Raw genomic sequence first — 17,752 nt, 5'->3', positions numbered from 1 at the left:
AGCATTTGATATTGCCTTTCTTTGTCGACAGACATTCTGTAGCATTTGATATTGCTTTTCTTTCTTGACAGACATTTTATAGCATTTGGTATTGCCTTTCTTTGTCGACAGACATTTTATATCATTTGATATTGCTTTTCTTTGTCGACAGACATAGCATTTGATATTGCTTTTCTTTGTCGACAGACATTTTATAGCATTTGATATTACCTTTCTTTGTCGACAGACATTTTGTAGCATTTGATATTGCCTTTCTTTGTCGAAACATTTCATAACATTTGACATTGCCTTTCTTTGCCGACTGACATTTTATAGCATTTGATATTTGTTCTATTTGTCGACAGACATTTTATAGCATTTGATATTGCCGTTCTTCGTCGACAGACATTTTATAGCATTTAATATTGCCTTTCTTTGTCGACAGACATTTTTTAGCATTTGATGTTTGTTTTATTTGTCGACAGGCATTTTATAGCATTTGATATTGTTTTCTTTGTCGACAGACATTTTATAGCATTTGATATTGGTTTTCTTTGTCGACAGACATTTTATAGCATTTGATATTGCTTAGTTTATGAGCAAAAGAACGATTTCCTTAGCAAAACGCCGAGATTTATGTTCTTGAGGCGATAGAACGGAAAAGCGGTGTTTCATTAAGACCTAAGAGCCTGTTGTAGAATCATAATAAAAACAATACAATGATAAAATGCATAAACTAAGATAGACCTGATAATACAAAACGACAAATCGTTCCTATGCTGTATACTATTACTATTTGCGTGTATATTGTGGAAATTGGTTTAAAAACACAAAATATTGAATTCACCTCGCATTATTACAGCTTGGATCTATTGAGGATGGATAAAAGGACCACCAAATCTAAACCCGGATGTTGATAATGATGAAATACAAATTCTTGAAATACGAAAATTCTACAATTTAATTACTTTTATCAGCACTTTATTATTTTTTTCTCTTCGTGTAATTTAACGTCGCTCTGTAAATAAGTTCGGAAAAAAAAAACACATTTAACTGAGAATACGATACAGTTGTAACGACGCTGAAACAGAATCCAGTAAATACTTGATAAGGATATAATTATAAAAAAAGGGATCAGCGTAATTACTACTGTTAGTTACGTTAAAGGCTCTGTTAGTAAAGTGCTTCTCAACTAATGTTTTTAAATGAAAGTAATTTACTATCTCTATCTATACTGGTAGTACAACAGTTATGAGCATATGGAGTAAGCTTTACATATTTTACAAAAAAAATATGTAATATACATATACATATACATACGTGTGTGTGTGTCCAAACCCGTTATAACACCGAAGAACAAGTTATTCGAGAAAAGTAGCGAATGGAACAGAAAAATAAATGGGGAGCTCCAGATTGGACCAAATGAGGATGGATAGGGGCCTCCAAAAATAAACCCGGATGTAGATAATGATGAAAAATACTAAACGCATGCAAATACGCAAGCCAGCGCCAATTTGGCAACATACACTGTTCTTGCTAAATGGAGAGGGTAATCCGATATTACCAGTCCGTTCCTGGCAATACTGTTACAGCCATCATTTCCGTAATAAAGATTAGCATATTTCACCTAAAAAATTGACTCTGTCTTGACAAATGACGGCAAAGTACCGGAAACGGGAGGGATTGTGAATGCAAAAACTGGCCGTAACGTTCGTGAAATCACTATTTTTCAGGATAATATTAATCAAATAACACTCCAAATGAATGGAATGGAAACTAGCCTACCACATCCAAATATAAAATAGAGAGAAAATAAAAAATAAACCCCTGCATCTTTTCGAAGACTAAATGAAAATGGCTAACTTAGGCTTCCTTTAAAGCTAACATTGTTAAATTGCACGACGTTTTTAAAGACAATAAAATCAATACGGTTCATATATTCCGATTATGAAGAGCAACTTCTGAAAACAACACATTCAGCTTAGAAGAAAGCAACAAAATAACTGGCACGTTACGATTCAAAGACAAGACCAAAGTTAACTCACACGAGCTCCTTATTCAAGACTATAAAACAGCCCAAAAAACAAATAGCCTAACCGCTTTATATATAAAAAAAACAATCATTGAGACAACTTTATCTGATTTTAAAGAATAGAAAACCAAAAGAGGCCAATACCTGCACCATTTTGCGAAAATTAAATGAATGAAAGTAGCTACGTCTTAGAAAAGACAACATAATCAATTCGCTAAAAACCATAATTTTTCTCATACGAAGCCAAAAACAAAATCTGTCCTGTTTTGTTGACGACATTCAAACTAAGGACAAAGGAGAGGACGCTTTATCATTTTGAATATAGCAATATAAACACAAGAGTCGTATTTATCCAGACGCAGAAAATAATGCAATGAAAATGATCTTGTCTATCTCTGAAGGCAGTGAAAGCATTGTGATCAACCTCATTCCTTTTTAAAAAGACGAAAACCTTAGAACATATGCCAAGACGTCCGTCTTTAAAAGTAATAAAAAATATACTATCGCAAGTCTTGTTTTGAAGAGGACCGATAACACAAAAGGGACCATCTCCGTATGACCAACCTGACTCATATTCGCGACCTTCTGAAGAAAATCAAAATTAATATATTCCAAGAATGCTGACACGGGTCCTGTTCTGAAGCGAAGAAAAATATGCCAGTGTACCTAACGCAAAGGTTCCGCTTCAAAATACTACAAATTCACGCGTCATTAATACTTACTGCCATTCAAAAATCTTGCAATGAGCACCGCTCAGTTATCTCTGTTTTCGTTTGTTTATCTAAATACGCAAAACGGGTCAGGCCTGACAAAGAGTCTCTGGTCTCTGATTAGAACGTTTTATTCTCGTTAATAACTATTATGACTCATATTCTGAATCCACGTGAATTGTTACTGATACAAATAAACAAATAAATTACGTCACCTTATGCAAATAAATTTAAACACCAAAGAAGAATATACAACGGACAATTTTATTCCTGAGATGACTGAGTAAAATTCCATTAGGAAAATGGACCGAGATGTTTGATCGTCATTCATCGTCTTACGTAACGCGGGGCTTGACGGTTACAAGGATGTGCGTGACTCTTGAATCAGCAGGCAAAATTGCAAAGGGCTTCTTTCTCATAAGTTAATCTCTGTGAAGTCCAGTATTTTCCTCTAAAGTTCGACCAAATAAGGCAATCCATCAATCAGTCTTTCAAACCGAATCCCACCTTATGCCCCTTTGTCAAATCCGGTAAACCGAAATAAACAATAGAATAAGACGTCGGGAAGGAATTTCATTCATGAAAACATAGCGTCGTAAGAATATTAAACTACATTAGGCTCTGTGAAATAACAAAATGCAGTGCAAATATGTTTCATAAACATCAAACAGGCAATTGGAAGACTGAAGAGGACAGCAGACAGGAGACCTCAAAAAGGAAAAAGCAAAACTGCCTGTGGTTTAGGCGTTTCAAAGCTACCACACTTCCTTAGAAGGGTGCGACTGAATTAAACTGTAATCAGATATTCGCAACAGGTTTTTATAGAAAAAAATGCAAAAAAAAAAAATGAAAGACAAGGAAATGAGTGTAAAAAAAAAAAAAAAAAAAAAAAAATAAAAAGTAGATGAATTGATATGATCGAACAAGGAAATCTAACAAAAACTTTCCACATTCTAAAGGCAATGTCGTGCTTATTCAATTTCCATTAAATGACATGCATAACAGAACTGCTTCAGATATAAATAAAAACACAGGCAGATGCACAGGAGCCATGTTATAAAACATTCCTTCAAGTTTAGTATGTAAAAGTCAATCATACAGAGCGAGGTTTGCCATTGAAACAATCAAATTCACGATAATGTTCCACCAATTTTACTGGCTTTCATTAACTTTGCATTAATTGCTATTCCGTTTATACAGCTCCCTGTACCGATATTACTATGTAATTATGAGTTTCTGAAGTAAATAACCACATTAACCTCGAGCCATATAAAATATGTTGGCCTTAATCTAATTAAACTTAACAAACTTCCCTCTTCGTGATCAACTTATTGCTCGTCATTACAACTCAATTTAGTCATCATTTTTATTCATCATTATTCATCACGCCGAAGGCCTGCAGACAGAGGGTTACTGCAAGGAGATCCTACACCCTGTGACTGTTTTTCGAACATGTAAGATAGCTGTCTTGAAATCACAGTCCTCGGGTGACAGAAGATGAGTGGATGATAAAAAATTGCGATAATGAAGATATAAAGATAACGACGTCGACAAACAGTCATGACACTCTTGTCTTGTTTGTATGGTGTATTTTAATGTTGCATGGAACCAGTGGTTATTCAGCAACGGGACCAACGGCTTTACGTGACTTCGAACCAAGTCGAGAGTGAACTTCTATCATCAGAAATACACATCTTAACACCTCAATGGAATGCCCGAGAATCGAACTCACGGCCACCGAGGTAGCACGCCAACACCATACCTACCACGCCACTGAGGCGCTTATGACACTCTTGTCAGTCCATGGGCAAATCTCTGGCCACAGAGCAAATATGTCTTTGCGCTGTCTCTCGGTTCAACGATGTTTCCACTTGCAAAAGTATAGCTCAGAATCACGATGACACATGAGAGTATAGATTTGGTCACTGAAGCAAAACCGGTACAGAGGTTTTACGACTAAACCTGTTAAATTAAAAACCCACAGACGACCCCCATTGGCATGCAATCTCAAATGGGAGAGGAAAAAAAAGTCAGATATAATGAAACTGCCTCAGCATATTTCAAAATGACGGGAAAAAATCGAAGTGGGACGTCTTCATATGGTAAAGGAGCATTAAGTAAATTACTGAACAAAATGGCAATTATCAAAGAGAATGAACGATCAAAGAGTTGCGACAGATGGCAAATAAAATGGCTTCTACTTTATTAAAGAATAATTTACCTATCTCGTAACCGACTGAAAGGTGAAAATATAGAATTTATTTCTTTAAAAAAAAAGAAGTAGGCGACAGCATTTTCAACCCAAATTCCAAGCAAAAATAATAATAACAACAAAACTTCCACTGCAAATACTATTCAAATCTGTAAACATATGTCTTAAAAACGTAAAATTCAATTGATTAATAACGGCACATGGTAAAACTAAGTAATAAACGACATCAAAACATATCAACACAAAATTATTAATGGCTCAAATTCGATACCTTGCAGGAAAATATGCAAACTTGTCCACTCCCTATATAACTCTACTAGCTAATATGAATACTTCATCAAGTGTGAACCAGCAAACAGTTTCAGTTCAGGCCTGTGTCAGCAAGTATGTGAACATTCATAATTAATTTCTACTGGAATGTTAGTTCCTGGGCAATGTATACCTCTGTGCATGGCATTGCACTGGGTCTTCAATAACAGGCGTATAAATATTATAAGTGATATTGCATAATAATATAAAGTGCCTTTAAAAAAAAATTGGTTTGTAATTCAATTCTTAAGCCATCAAAACCTACGTCTTCATCCCAGACTATTTTCCGTTTAGTTTGCTAAAGCTGACAACAAAGGCTATCTTCTCATAAAGTGTTTTAGACATTTTATAATACAGCGGAACTCACCATACACATACATATATATATATATATATATATATATATACATATATATATATATATATATTGATAGATAAATAGACAGATATATACGCAGTAATTATATCAAATGTGGCCATAACAACAGCACGAATACAGTTCACATACGACCGTCGTTATAAATATATATATATATATATATATATATATATATATATATATATATATATATATAATATGTGTGTGTGTGTGTGTGTGTGTACAAACATTAAACCGTCAGTCACAACGGAACTTCCGCAATGCTAACTTCAGCAGACCGCAAATCCTCAAAACTGGGATTCTTAACCCCTCCTCGTCCTGTTCTCGTCTCTTCTAAACCACTAAGCCGTTATAGCACATCCACTCTCAGATGGTGACAGAGCATTTTGCCACTAGAATGAACAGTCGTCGCTGATTTAGTCAAAATAAGGATTCCAAAATTCGAAATGAAAATGCAAGACAGACTGAAAACCTTGATAGCGACCAAATAAATCTTCTCTCGAACTTTCTATCTTTTGATTATTGTGACCAAAAGTCAAGACGTAATTAATCAAAATATCGACCTCATTATGGATTGTAGAGTACTTGTCTTTATATTTCTCGGTCTTACCAGCAGACAAAATATGATTAGTAATATTTCTCGTAATAGTATTTTATTACTTTTCACGAGAGAATTCCCTATTCACGATAACAACGTCTTAACATGTCTTGTCATTCAGTAGGCATACGATCATGAATACCCTTGTGATAAATTTGAAGATAATCACCCCCATACTCAATGTTGGAAATTGGACATCATTTGCAACATGCAGAAAGGTAAGTTTAGCATATCTGCAAATAACACAGTAAGCTGTATCTTAAAGCATCGCCATCGGTGGTTGACCAACGAGCAGTCTCCCCTCTTGTCAGCATAATCGACCTATAGTAGTCAGCTGAGCACGTGTAAAGGAAATTTGGTTAACACGGTGTTAAGTTAAGTTCCCCCAAGAACTTCCTCACTAAGACCAATAGTGCTTGCCAGACTTTGACAAGAGCAAAAGCTGAGTTCATTTATGACAAGAAATATTACTAATCATACTTTGTCTCCTGATAAGACCGAAAAACATAAAGACAAGTACTCTACAATCCATAATGAGGTCGATATTTTGATTAATAGAAGCATACATCCGTATTTTCAAGAAACGACAATTCTGGCCCAATTTCGGAATGCAACAACGATAACAGAATGAAAATTACAATCAGGTCATGATTTAGGTTACGGTGCGTATTAAATTACCTACGTCAGATATCAAGAATGTTAAACGCTTGGACCTATGAAAAAAAAAGAAAAAAAAATCCTTTGAAAAACATCTCGAACCAAAATAAATTTCCCGTAAAAGGGAAATTCTACTTAACTGCCACCTTTTCCGTGTGTTAACATTTTCCCCATACAAGGTTAGGTAATTTAATTTAATACTAAGTCTAACTAATTGTGTACCGGGTGCATACATTTAGAATAGCCATGATATAATCAAAAGTAACATATTATACTACAAAATATTTTATCGTAGTCTTACCTTCCGGAGAATTTTCTTGGACACAGTTCTTCCTGTGAGGACTTCTAAAATTTCCTCAGCTTAAGTATCAAACCAATAGAAGAATGGGGTCCAGAAACGTTCATACGGTGTAAAAGGCCTTTAAGCCACAGCACAGCGTTAGATTGCGTCATTTTCCCCTCCCAAGTAAAACCAGTCTATGGTGCTCGAGCAAGCTGTCAGTTTACAAAACATAGTAGGGGCAGGCAATTGCTTGCCAATGTACCTTTGAGACAGGAGAAAGACCGCACTATACCATCCTAGGATTGATTATATCACAGTAAATAAGGAGACGCATTTGTCTTCTTCTAATGCCGGTAGCAGAAACCACCAACTGGGATGTTTGTTGCTCGACTGGTGTTAGCGTCACTTATAGTCTTACCTAGGGGAAAAAGTTCTTACTGGCAGCGGGGTGTATAAACCAGACGCACGACTTCTCCGAAACACTTCTTTATCCTTCATTACATACATTCCGACTGCATGGTCATTAAAGAAGGTGACTGAAACGAGATTACACATCTAATCAAAAACTACGGAAGGTCACTGATAACGTTATCTACCAAGATGTAGTCAGATTATTCATTCCCTTGCTTCGGAACGTTATCTCCCTCCGGCATCAATAAATCGCCCCTCACGCTCGTCGTCGGATGGGTTTCATGAGGGAGGGAAATTTTGAAAGACGACATTTACTCCACCGTGTGAGGGTATACTCACCTAGAAAAATCAAGTGATATCATAAAGGTATTAAAAATATATATATATTGACAATTAGAAATTAAAATCTCTCACAACTTCATTGTGACAGTTGTTCCTAATACTAGCACTATACTCTGTAAACGCTCCATTAACAGTTCCTTTCTATATCCCACAACAAATACACGGCTTAATGACGAAATATATAAAAATATACAGTATATACGATATATATATATATATATATATATATATATATATATATATATATATAGGAAACTCAATATATTATTACAAAATAAAATAACTAACGTTCTCTTCCGCCATTAACTCATTCCATTTGCCGCGAATGAAGTTCCAAATAGCATAAAAGCTGAAATTCTTCGGCTTTTGGCTTTAAACACGAGTTCTTACCTGAAAATTTTCATTCATCTAATGTTTGCTATGTTGCCACTCAGTTATTACTATAACAGTTTATATACTTGGAATACTTTAAAAAATCAAAACATTTAAGACATTATTTCCTTGCTTCACAACGGCCGTTTTTAAATGAATGACGTCATTGCCGTATCTATTTAAAATAATAAAATAACGTAATGAAAACTATGCTAGGTAATGAGACACAAATAAACAGAACAAAAATAAATAAAAGCTGATCTCACAAGTCAATGAGTCAAAAGTCGCATAAAATGTTTCCTCGTCGGTACAAACAAACATTTTCGTGTCTTGAAAAGTTTATAAGTTTCCATAAGAAGCGTATGGATCTAGCAAAGGCTATTTTGTTTGTATGTTTGCACCCTCAAAGGTTGCCTCTGCTTGAATATGAAAGACGGCATTCCCTACATAAGCTCATGCGGTTTTTTTGTTGTTGCTTTGTCGTACTATATTTCCGAACATAACTCGGTCTAATGAATTATACTACTCATTTCCAGTTAGTTGGAGTTTAGAAACAATTATTTTATAGCAATGAGAATATTACTGCTAATCTTCTTTGCCCATTTTCTTTTTCATTCTACGGTTCGGTTTAACTTTTCATTCAACTGCTCATTTAGTAAAGACCCGTTATTATTACTTCTAATTATAATAGGATTCATCATAATCATGAGAGGCAGATTTTCATAGGATTATGAAATTATTCACAAATTATATGATAGGTCTTAATAAATAAACTCGAAACCTAACTAATAAGCGATTAAAGAAATCACTGTTAACTGATTTTTACTGCGAACTCAAACCATGAGGTGGACCGAGCACTTTTTCCTCACTTGATTGGAACTTGATGCACAGTAGGAAGGAATAAATAAGTTATTTTTTTAAAGGAAGGAATAAATAAGTTATTTTTTTAAAGGAAGGAATAAATAAGTTATTTTTTAAAAAGTCAATTACCGGTCTACGGAAAATGAATTATGAACTATGAAAAATGCGCTAGGTCAAAAATGGTTTCTTTTTCAGAGTAAGATAACACACTTAATATGGCTCTCTCATTTGAGCCGCAAATTCCGGTGCAAAGAAAAGGAAAAATAGAATTTGGAATCAAAACTGAAGCAGGAATAGAATAAAACCAACGATAATGAGACCGAAGCCTGATGCATGGTTTTCGCTCAAAGGGGAGCTTCCTTGATCAAGCGGGATACTGTAGCAGGGCCAGTTGCCCCGTTGTGGGAGACTGGAATACTAAGTCTGAGAGAGAGAGAGAGAGAGTCAAGTTTCTAGAAGAGACTAAGTCTTAGATAGATAGACAGACCCAAGGTCTAGACCTAGGATGGACCGATTAGCCTATCGTAGTGCGACAATAACTGATCGGCTGTTTGACTGCGAACGATCAGACGGCACAAATCTAAGGTCACTGACACGAGAAAATCAGAATAGAATATCCATTACTCATTATAAAAAAAAAAAAACATTAAGTATACCAGCTGCATCACTATAATTACATACAAAATATCACGAAACGGGATTACAATAAGAGGCACTATATACAACTTCCGGAAGACTAGCTTCTGTCTGAGAAACAAAGTGTGCCGCTAGAACTGTACAGCATAATCTTCTAAAAGTCTGGCCTAGTAATATTTTCCACAAGTGTCTCTACTACCTAAAAGACAATGACCTCTCAGTTGCAAGAAACTGGTGCATTCGAACAGCCTGATCACGCTATCATCATAGAAATGTTCGTTTTCATCACTTATAAGGTAAACATATGTTAATCATGTATTGCTGGTACGAAGGCTGTACATTGCAACCTGGATCTCCTTGCCTTGATTCTACATTTCCCAAAGTGCCTCTGCAGTAATTTCCTCATTTTGCTAGGCCTACTTTAAGCCATTTTTGCTGCCAAACAATCTTGATAATTTTTTTTTTTCTTCTTCTTTTAAGACATGTTTCAAGAGGAACGCGGGAATGAATAAATGAATAGGGAACGCTGTGTATAAAAGAAGGTATAAAGATTGGGGATTATTTAAATTGGCAGATGGAAAGATAAACATCTCTTCTGAACATAGAGTTGAAGTGAATAGGAATCAATACCTTATTCTTCCCAGTTACTGTATCCAGCGAGTAGCTGGTAGACCTGATCAATAAATGCCGATTTAGGGAGTCGACAACATCCAGCCAACGCGCAGGCTATACGCGCTGCTCTATTGTTTATCGAATTTGCTATGAATCTACGCTGCGGACTCTCAAAACGCCAAGAGTAAGTACAACGGAGACTCTCCATTTTAATCATAAAGAATATCCAAAAACCGGGACTGATAAAAATGAAAACAAGTTTGAGATGTTTGTAAAGACTTATTCAAAGAAGCGTGCGCTTAATTTCATAGCTTTGAAAACAACACATTCAGTTGATAAATGTAACTGTCACGATCATATTTCAATCCGATTTAATCAACGGAATTAACTAACTATCGTTCTCCAAAAGCCTTGGTGTGGGTAGCTATAGGCCAGAGAGAGAGAATATAGAACATTATCAATAAATTACAAGAAAAAACACACATGACATGCTCTACAAACCAAGACTAACTAATTGAAATAGGACTATGACTTTCTGGGTTAGAGATATGGAAAAGGGTCTGGTTGGAATAACTTATTTCATAAATATTTTTCTTTAATTAGAATTACCAAAACCAACTTAAAACTACTGACCAAAAACGCTACTCTAAGAAGTTGAGAAACAACTCATAGCTTCGAGGCCGGATCACCCTAAAATCTACAGTATGAACAAAAACATTGGTAGATGCAAGGTCCTTTAAATATACTGGGAGAATATTTAAAGGACCTTGGATAGATGTTATGCACGCGCCTGTTATGTCGTAAGGAGAGAGTCGGGAATGGTTTCTTTCCGAACGGAAGTATTGTTCAAACGCCCGTAAGGCTCTTACCTCGTAAAATAGGAATTCAGAGGAGAGAGAGAGAGAGAGAGAGAGAGAGAGAGAGAGAGAGAGAGAGAGAGAGAGAGAGAGAGAATTCTGAATATCGCGTTATGCTCCAAGTAAGGGGGCATGTTGGTAGACAGCCAAGCAATACGCTTACCGAGCACCTGTAAGATTCTCTAAAAATACGTGACACCTCCTAAGCCATCGCTTTCCAAGTACTCGTCAGTCTGAGGAAGGACGCAGATAACCCCTATCTCCGAACGAGAACAAGGGCCACTTGTACTTTCTGCGCTCTGCTACCTCCAGCAGTGAGAATTTCCACACTGACCCCATTAGGCACTCAAAGCAGTATCCTTGGGGTGCCTTTAGTAACTTATTCATTATATTCTTTTTGGTGTTTCCAAATTGATTTTATTACTAAAGTGCGACAAACTGAATAAGTAAAACCAATTTTCACTCTGCGTAATAGTTAAGGATCGAGAACACAATCCAAACGTAATAAAAAATAAAAAGAAAAAATATCGCTTAGAAACTGATCATTCATACGCATTTGCTCTCAGACAGGACTAGATGATTGCTGTTATGGCTACTCGATATCATTTACTCCACCGCGCCAGTACGGTTCTCTCCTATTTTCTTGAGACATAAGAGAAAAAATCAAGCATTATAAGAACTAAAGTTATTGGAAGCAGATCGAAACGCTTAAGGTTAGCCTTCTCTCTCTCTCTCTCTCTCTCGCAGTTCTGGTTATGTAAACGATGCGACGATTTGCGATATCTTCCAAAACGTGATTATAACAGTAGACTCTTATCTTATCGTAAAACCTTTAAAGGTGTCATTCAGTCGGGTAATTCGTTATCAATGAACACAGATTTTTTTGTCGCCTTACTCGCTTAGTGGTACGTTTATACATACGTACACACACACACACACACACACACACACACACACACACACACACACATATATATATATATATATAATATATATATATATATATATATATATATATAGACCATGGAACATTGGTGAGCAAGCACACACCACACACACATCGATTAAATGGCAATATGTATAGTCCCCATTCTCCGTTATTTTACTTTCTTTAACGAGAAATGCGAGCCCCAAAATAGGTGAAGCAAGGAAGCTCAGAAATGAGTAAAATGTTAACATGTCTGGAGGAAATACTGTTAGTTATACTAGATTTGAAAGAGGGTCACGAAGTTAGAAAGTGAGTGGCTTAGGAAAGGAACTGCCTCAGCAACCTAGAAGCAAGATAGTACCAATGTAGGGTTGAGGTGGAGGCAACATTCACTTTCCTGTTTCAGATACATGTGTTTTGTGAAGGCCTCCTTTATTGTAGAAAAATATATGGATGCTGCATATACACGTGTGTATATACATTATATTTCTAGCACTGGCGAGATGTCATGTGAAAGAATAAACACTTGTTTATTTATGTACGATGATATATACATGAGAGAGAGCGAAGAGAGAGAGAGAGAGAGAGAGAGAGAGAGAGAGAGAGAGAGAGAGAGAGAGAGAGTTTTAAACTGCAAAATAAGAGGACATGCGAAGGTAATTTATACATTTATACATGAAGGGAACGGGTTTACAAGACTGTGCGATACCGCAAGAATCCAGTGTTCCTTGTACCATATGGGCTTAAAAGGCATTTTCAATTTTTTAGTTGCGCATGCACGTGCATTTAGCCAAATTGTACATGCAGTCAATGTAGACTTGGCATTACTGCTCTTCAAAGGTTAATACATGAAAGCTTTCTTCCTATTGGCCTATCAGCGCTAATTGATTACCTATGTTTCCTTGGATCGTTCCCTCTGCATTGCCTTCCCGATCAAACGTAAGTGGTAATTGTTATCGTATGGATGATGAGCATGCGCAACTCGATCTTAGTTTTACCGCCATCAATGAATGTGCAAACTCTGGAATGCAGGTAGTATACGAAAAGATCCCGGAAAATAGTTAGACTCGGCGTGGCTGCCTTCAGGCTGAAGAAGATCTTAGCATGTATAGGCTACACTGAATGGCTATACCTTCGGCAAACCTGTGCTGTCCTTTCAACGACATTCGAACAAACAACTATATTTACGATATGAGAACTTAACTATCACTGTAACTCTGATCTCAGTAATGAGCCTGTAACCCCTTGATGGAGAAAAATGTTTAGGTGCCTACATTAGCCTAGTCGAAAGGCATCATTTATAGTATATATCAGGGACGTGCAGAGGGGGGGGGGTGCTAGGGGTGCCCAAGCACCTGCCCTTTTTGCTACTGTATTAAAAGTGCCCTTTTGAGAGGGATGTATTATAGGCCCGCCGCCTATCTGTGGCAGTGATAATAATAATAATAATAATAATAATAATAATAATAATAATAATAATAATAATAATAATAATAATAATAATAATTATTATTATTATTATTATATTATTATTATTATTATTATTAACCAAACAAACTCATAGAAAGAAAAGAAACAGGATATGAATTCAGCACATATAGAAAGCCCACACATACAAACTCATATATTCATTTCTTCTCTTTTCATAGTCATGATATAAAAATAGGGGTTCTAACAGGTTTATTTCTTAGGGCAATGAGAACGTGTGACCCTTTTGTAAGATAGAGCAAGAAATAAATTACATCGATAAAAGCTTCGATGCATTAGCATACCCGGAATGGTTCAGAAAAGGCACTCAACAAAGCTAGAAAAATATTTTACAGAGCGAATGTAGAGAGTACATGGAATAAAGAAAACAAGAAAATAGTTGCCCTCCCTTTTATGCCTAAAATGAAACAAATCACTTCAAAAATGAAAGAAAGTCAATATAAATTTGTATATACATTTGATAATACTTTAAAAAACAAAGTATGTAAAAATAAATTGGAAGGAGAAGACAGTAATACAGATGATGTAGCGGGGGTATACATAATCAATTGCAATAATTGTGGAGACAGATATGTGGGGGAATCAGGTAGGGGAATAAGGACTAGAGTCCAAGAACATAGAAGGGCAGTACAGCTTAACTCTCAGGGGAGTGCTATAGCTAGACATTGTTGGGAAAATGACCATAGGATGGATTTCAAAAACAGTAGGCTTATATACAAAAGCAACAAAATTAGTCACAGGAGGGTAGTAGAAGGTGCGCTTATCAGAGAGATCAAAGTAATTGAAGGAAACAAAGGTTTTACCTCAGAAGATCCCATAAGCCGAGCTTTGATATTAAAAGAAGCTAAGATTGACCCTGCTGACCTGGAGATTAGGTTTCCTGCCCAACAGACTTTCGGTGACCACACCCTTACCACAAGGGTGAATCCCATTGACCATCAGCTCAGGATATCAGAGCGACAAGAGGGGATTGGCAACTCTCAAGAAAACCAGAACAGCCATCGCATAAATGACAGCACAACGAGAAGAAGTTCCAGAAGACTGCTGGGCCTTGACCCAGGCTAACATCCCAAACATCTCTTGAGAATGGGCCACAGAAGGGCCTGAAAGTACTCGAGTGTGGAGTAAAAACTTAATGTAAATACTTAGAAGTAAACAAGTTGACAAATTGAATTTGTGGGTTTCTTTTTCAATTATTATTATTATTATATTATTATTATTATTATTATTATTATTGTACTTAGGAATCAGACCCTCTCTCAAGCATACTTTATTAAAAGTAATGGCTACTTCAGCAGCATTACACTTGTAGAGATTCTTCTCTATTTTGCGAATAGCGGCTTTTTCGTGCTACTTAAAACAGGCTTCAGTAGAGTGCCTATAGAGATCATGATCAAATACAGGGTCCAAAATAGGTGTATATATTTGAATTTTACAGATAAACTATGGTACCATAGTCATCAAAGTCATTAACGATTTTCTCTCTCTCTCACTCTCTCTTTCTCTCTTTCTTAAAGCGAGCTTTCGTTCTGGAGCTGCCAGACGAAAGCTCGCTTTAAGAAAGAGAGAAAGAGAGAGAGAGATAGAGAGAGAGAAAATCGCTAATGACTTTGATGACTATGGTACCAATAGTTTATCTGTAAAATTCAAATATATACATCTATTTTGACCCGTGATTTTACCATGACCTCTATAGGCGCTCTACTAGCCTGTTTAAGTAGCACCGAAAAAAGCCGCTATTCGCAAAATAGAGAAGAATCTCTACAAGTGTAACGCTGCTGAAGTAGCCATTACTTCTAATAAAGTATTATTATTATTATTATTATTATTATTATTATTACTATTATTTGTATAGTAATAATAATAATAATAATAAAATAATAATAATATAATAAACACAGGAGCTTGTAGAAACATGGGTATTATATCTTGGCACACTGGGTCACCAAAGCAGCTGACTATATGTCTCACTGTCTGGTAACACTGGGGCCAAGACAAGCTCAGCTGATCTAGACTGACACAGGCCAGGTAAGCTTTCCTAGTTAATTTTAACTGGTATTGCCTCTTTATTAAGGCTTTGACTCCTTTTTTAGCTATAAAAAGTGTAATAACAAAAAGATGGAGAGAGACAGTGGACCAAGCGAGTCGAGTAAATTAATAGATTTGGAGAGGAAAATAGGAACGGGGCCAGTAATGTGGACTGGAACGCCGAACAGTACAGGTACCGGTATGATTCATTGTAGGTGGCCATTAACCTACTGAATGAGACACATACAGCTTGTGTTTCATTTCATTTGTTGCATAATGTGTCCAATTAAGTTCTTGAGTTGCTCGTGATATTTAGTTTTCGATTTTTAAATCAACAATACCCAACTGGATGGTGAAAAAACTGTGAATGAAGAGGCATTCAAGTCATTGCAAAAATTATGCCAGTTTTATGAGTTAGAAGAAGTAGACAAGCTACGGTTGGAATTAAAGATCTATTCCTCATTTCCTTGCCTGCCACAGACCACTGCAGCTACAATGCTCAACCTGATGAAAGAAAACAATGCTTGAACTCTTAACTCTTATGCTTGAACTCTTAACAATTTATGCCAATCTACCCATCACAACTGCAACAGTGGAAAGGACCTTCTCCAAACTCAATCTGGTGAAGACAAAGCTACGAGCCTTTTCCAGTGAGGAGAGGTTATCTGATCTTTTGTTGCTAGCAGTTGAAAAGGAATATCACAATCAACAACATGTGAAGTTATCAGCATATTTCAAAGAAATGGCACACGGAGGGGATTCTCTTATAAATATAAAATGATAAGGTCTGGTTATTAGCCAAGTGTATTGATCATACAGATTGATTTTTCTTGCAGTCCTTTATGTAAAAGTAATAATTATAATTTTTCTTTTGTTAAATTTCCTAGTTCTACTGGTAGTCAGTACTGTAGATTTTATGTTCATATAAAACATTAGCCCACTGGTAACTATGATATCAGTCATGTTTATCTCTTTCTTGAATTATAATGACTAGTTTAGATAAATTTGAAAAAATATTGAGCGGATATATTTTAGCCTCATTCATTTCTATATTTTTGCCCTTTTTTTCACTTGAGCACCTGCACTGAAAAAGTTCTCTGCACGTCCCTGGTATATATAAGATCATGCTTACGCCCTAAAAATGAAAATGGGTAATTTAGGGGGATGGAGGCTGGGGGCTGGGGTCCGGGAGGTGTGTAGCCACCCCTCGGCCAGGTCAGGGCACGGCGCCCTAAGTCAGGTAAGGTATGGTTAGGTCATGGCAGGCATTCTAGGAACGGTTATGTTGTTTCCTCTGCGGAATTAACCTGCCGTCTGACGTTCTCAACTGGTTCCTGGAAAAGAAAACATAGCGCAAGAAACTGGTAGGCTTATCCCTGTCATTCTATACAAACGTTTAGTACAAATAATTCCGTTTCAGTATACGTGAACTGTTCGCTACGCCTGGAATGTTCGTCATGGAAACTGCACACGAGCAAAGTTAGCAAACACTAGCCGTGGAGCTCAGCCAACCCATTGTAGCAACTTTAGTTCCGTTCGACTACAGTATGAGAATAAGAGTAAACTTAATTAAGTTTAAGACAATTGCACTTATTCATATGAATGTAAACAACACTAAAAGAATATTTAGAATGGCAACAGAATAAAAAGGCAGAATTAAGCCGTTGCGCATGCAATTCAATAGCACGTATTGGCAGCTGTCACTACATAAATTTGTTTCTTCAGTCATTGCTGAAGAATTAAATCACAGATTCACAACCCTCTTTCACTGAAAATATATCGACACAAACTCTGTGGTAAGTTTTCGTTATTTGAGCAATGTGTAAATAAATTAACGAATTCCCACCGTTTCTCCGTCGAATTTCTAGACGGTGGATTTCAACAGGCAAGTCACTGCCAAATTGCATTTGATCCTATTATTACGTTGACTATTGTAAAAATAATGGTACTCTGGCTAAACTACCTAATAATAACACTGTAATGAATGTAGTACATACTAAGTATTAATTAACACAAGTTACACAATCAATAATGATAGGTTCCTAACCATCTGTTCTA

At 36.2% G+C, this 17,752-nt stretch overlaps 1 protein-coding gene across 1 annotated transcript in view; it reads right to left on the bottom strand.

Annotated features, from left to right (window-relative positions):
* Positions 1-7,657, bottom strand: part of LOC135224900 (uncharacterized) — a 315,424-nt gene extending 307,767 nt beyond the window's left edge. The window contains 1 exon segment of the mRNA XM_064264224.1: positions 7,178-7,657. The gene's annotated coding sequence lies outside the window, so the exon portion shown is untranslated.
* Between the last annotated feature and the right edge of the window lie 10,095 nt (positions 7,658-17,752).

Source organism: Macrobrachium nipponense, chromosome 12, assembly GCF_015104395.2.
Source record: "Macrobrachium nipponense isolate FS-2020 chromosome 12, ASM1510439v2, whole genome shotgun sequence".
Taxonomy (NCBI): Eukaryota; Metazoa; Arthropoda; class Malacostraca; order Decapoda; family Palaemonidae; genus Macrobrachium; species Macrobrachium nipponense.
Note: the sequence above shows the minus strand (reverse complement) of the source record. Positions and strands in the feature narration are given on the sequence as shown.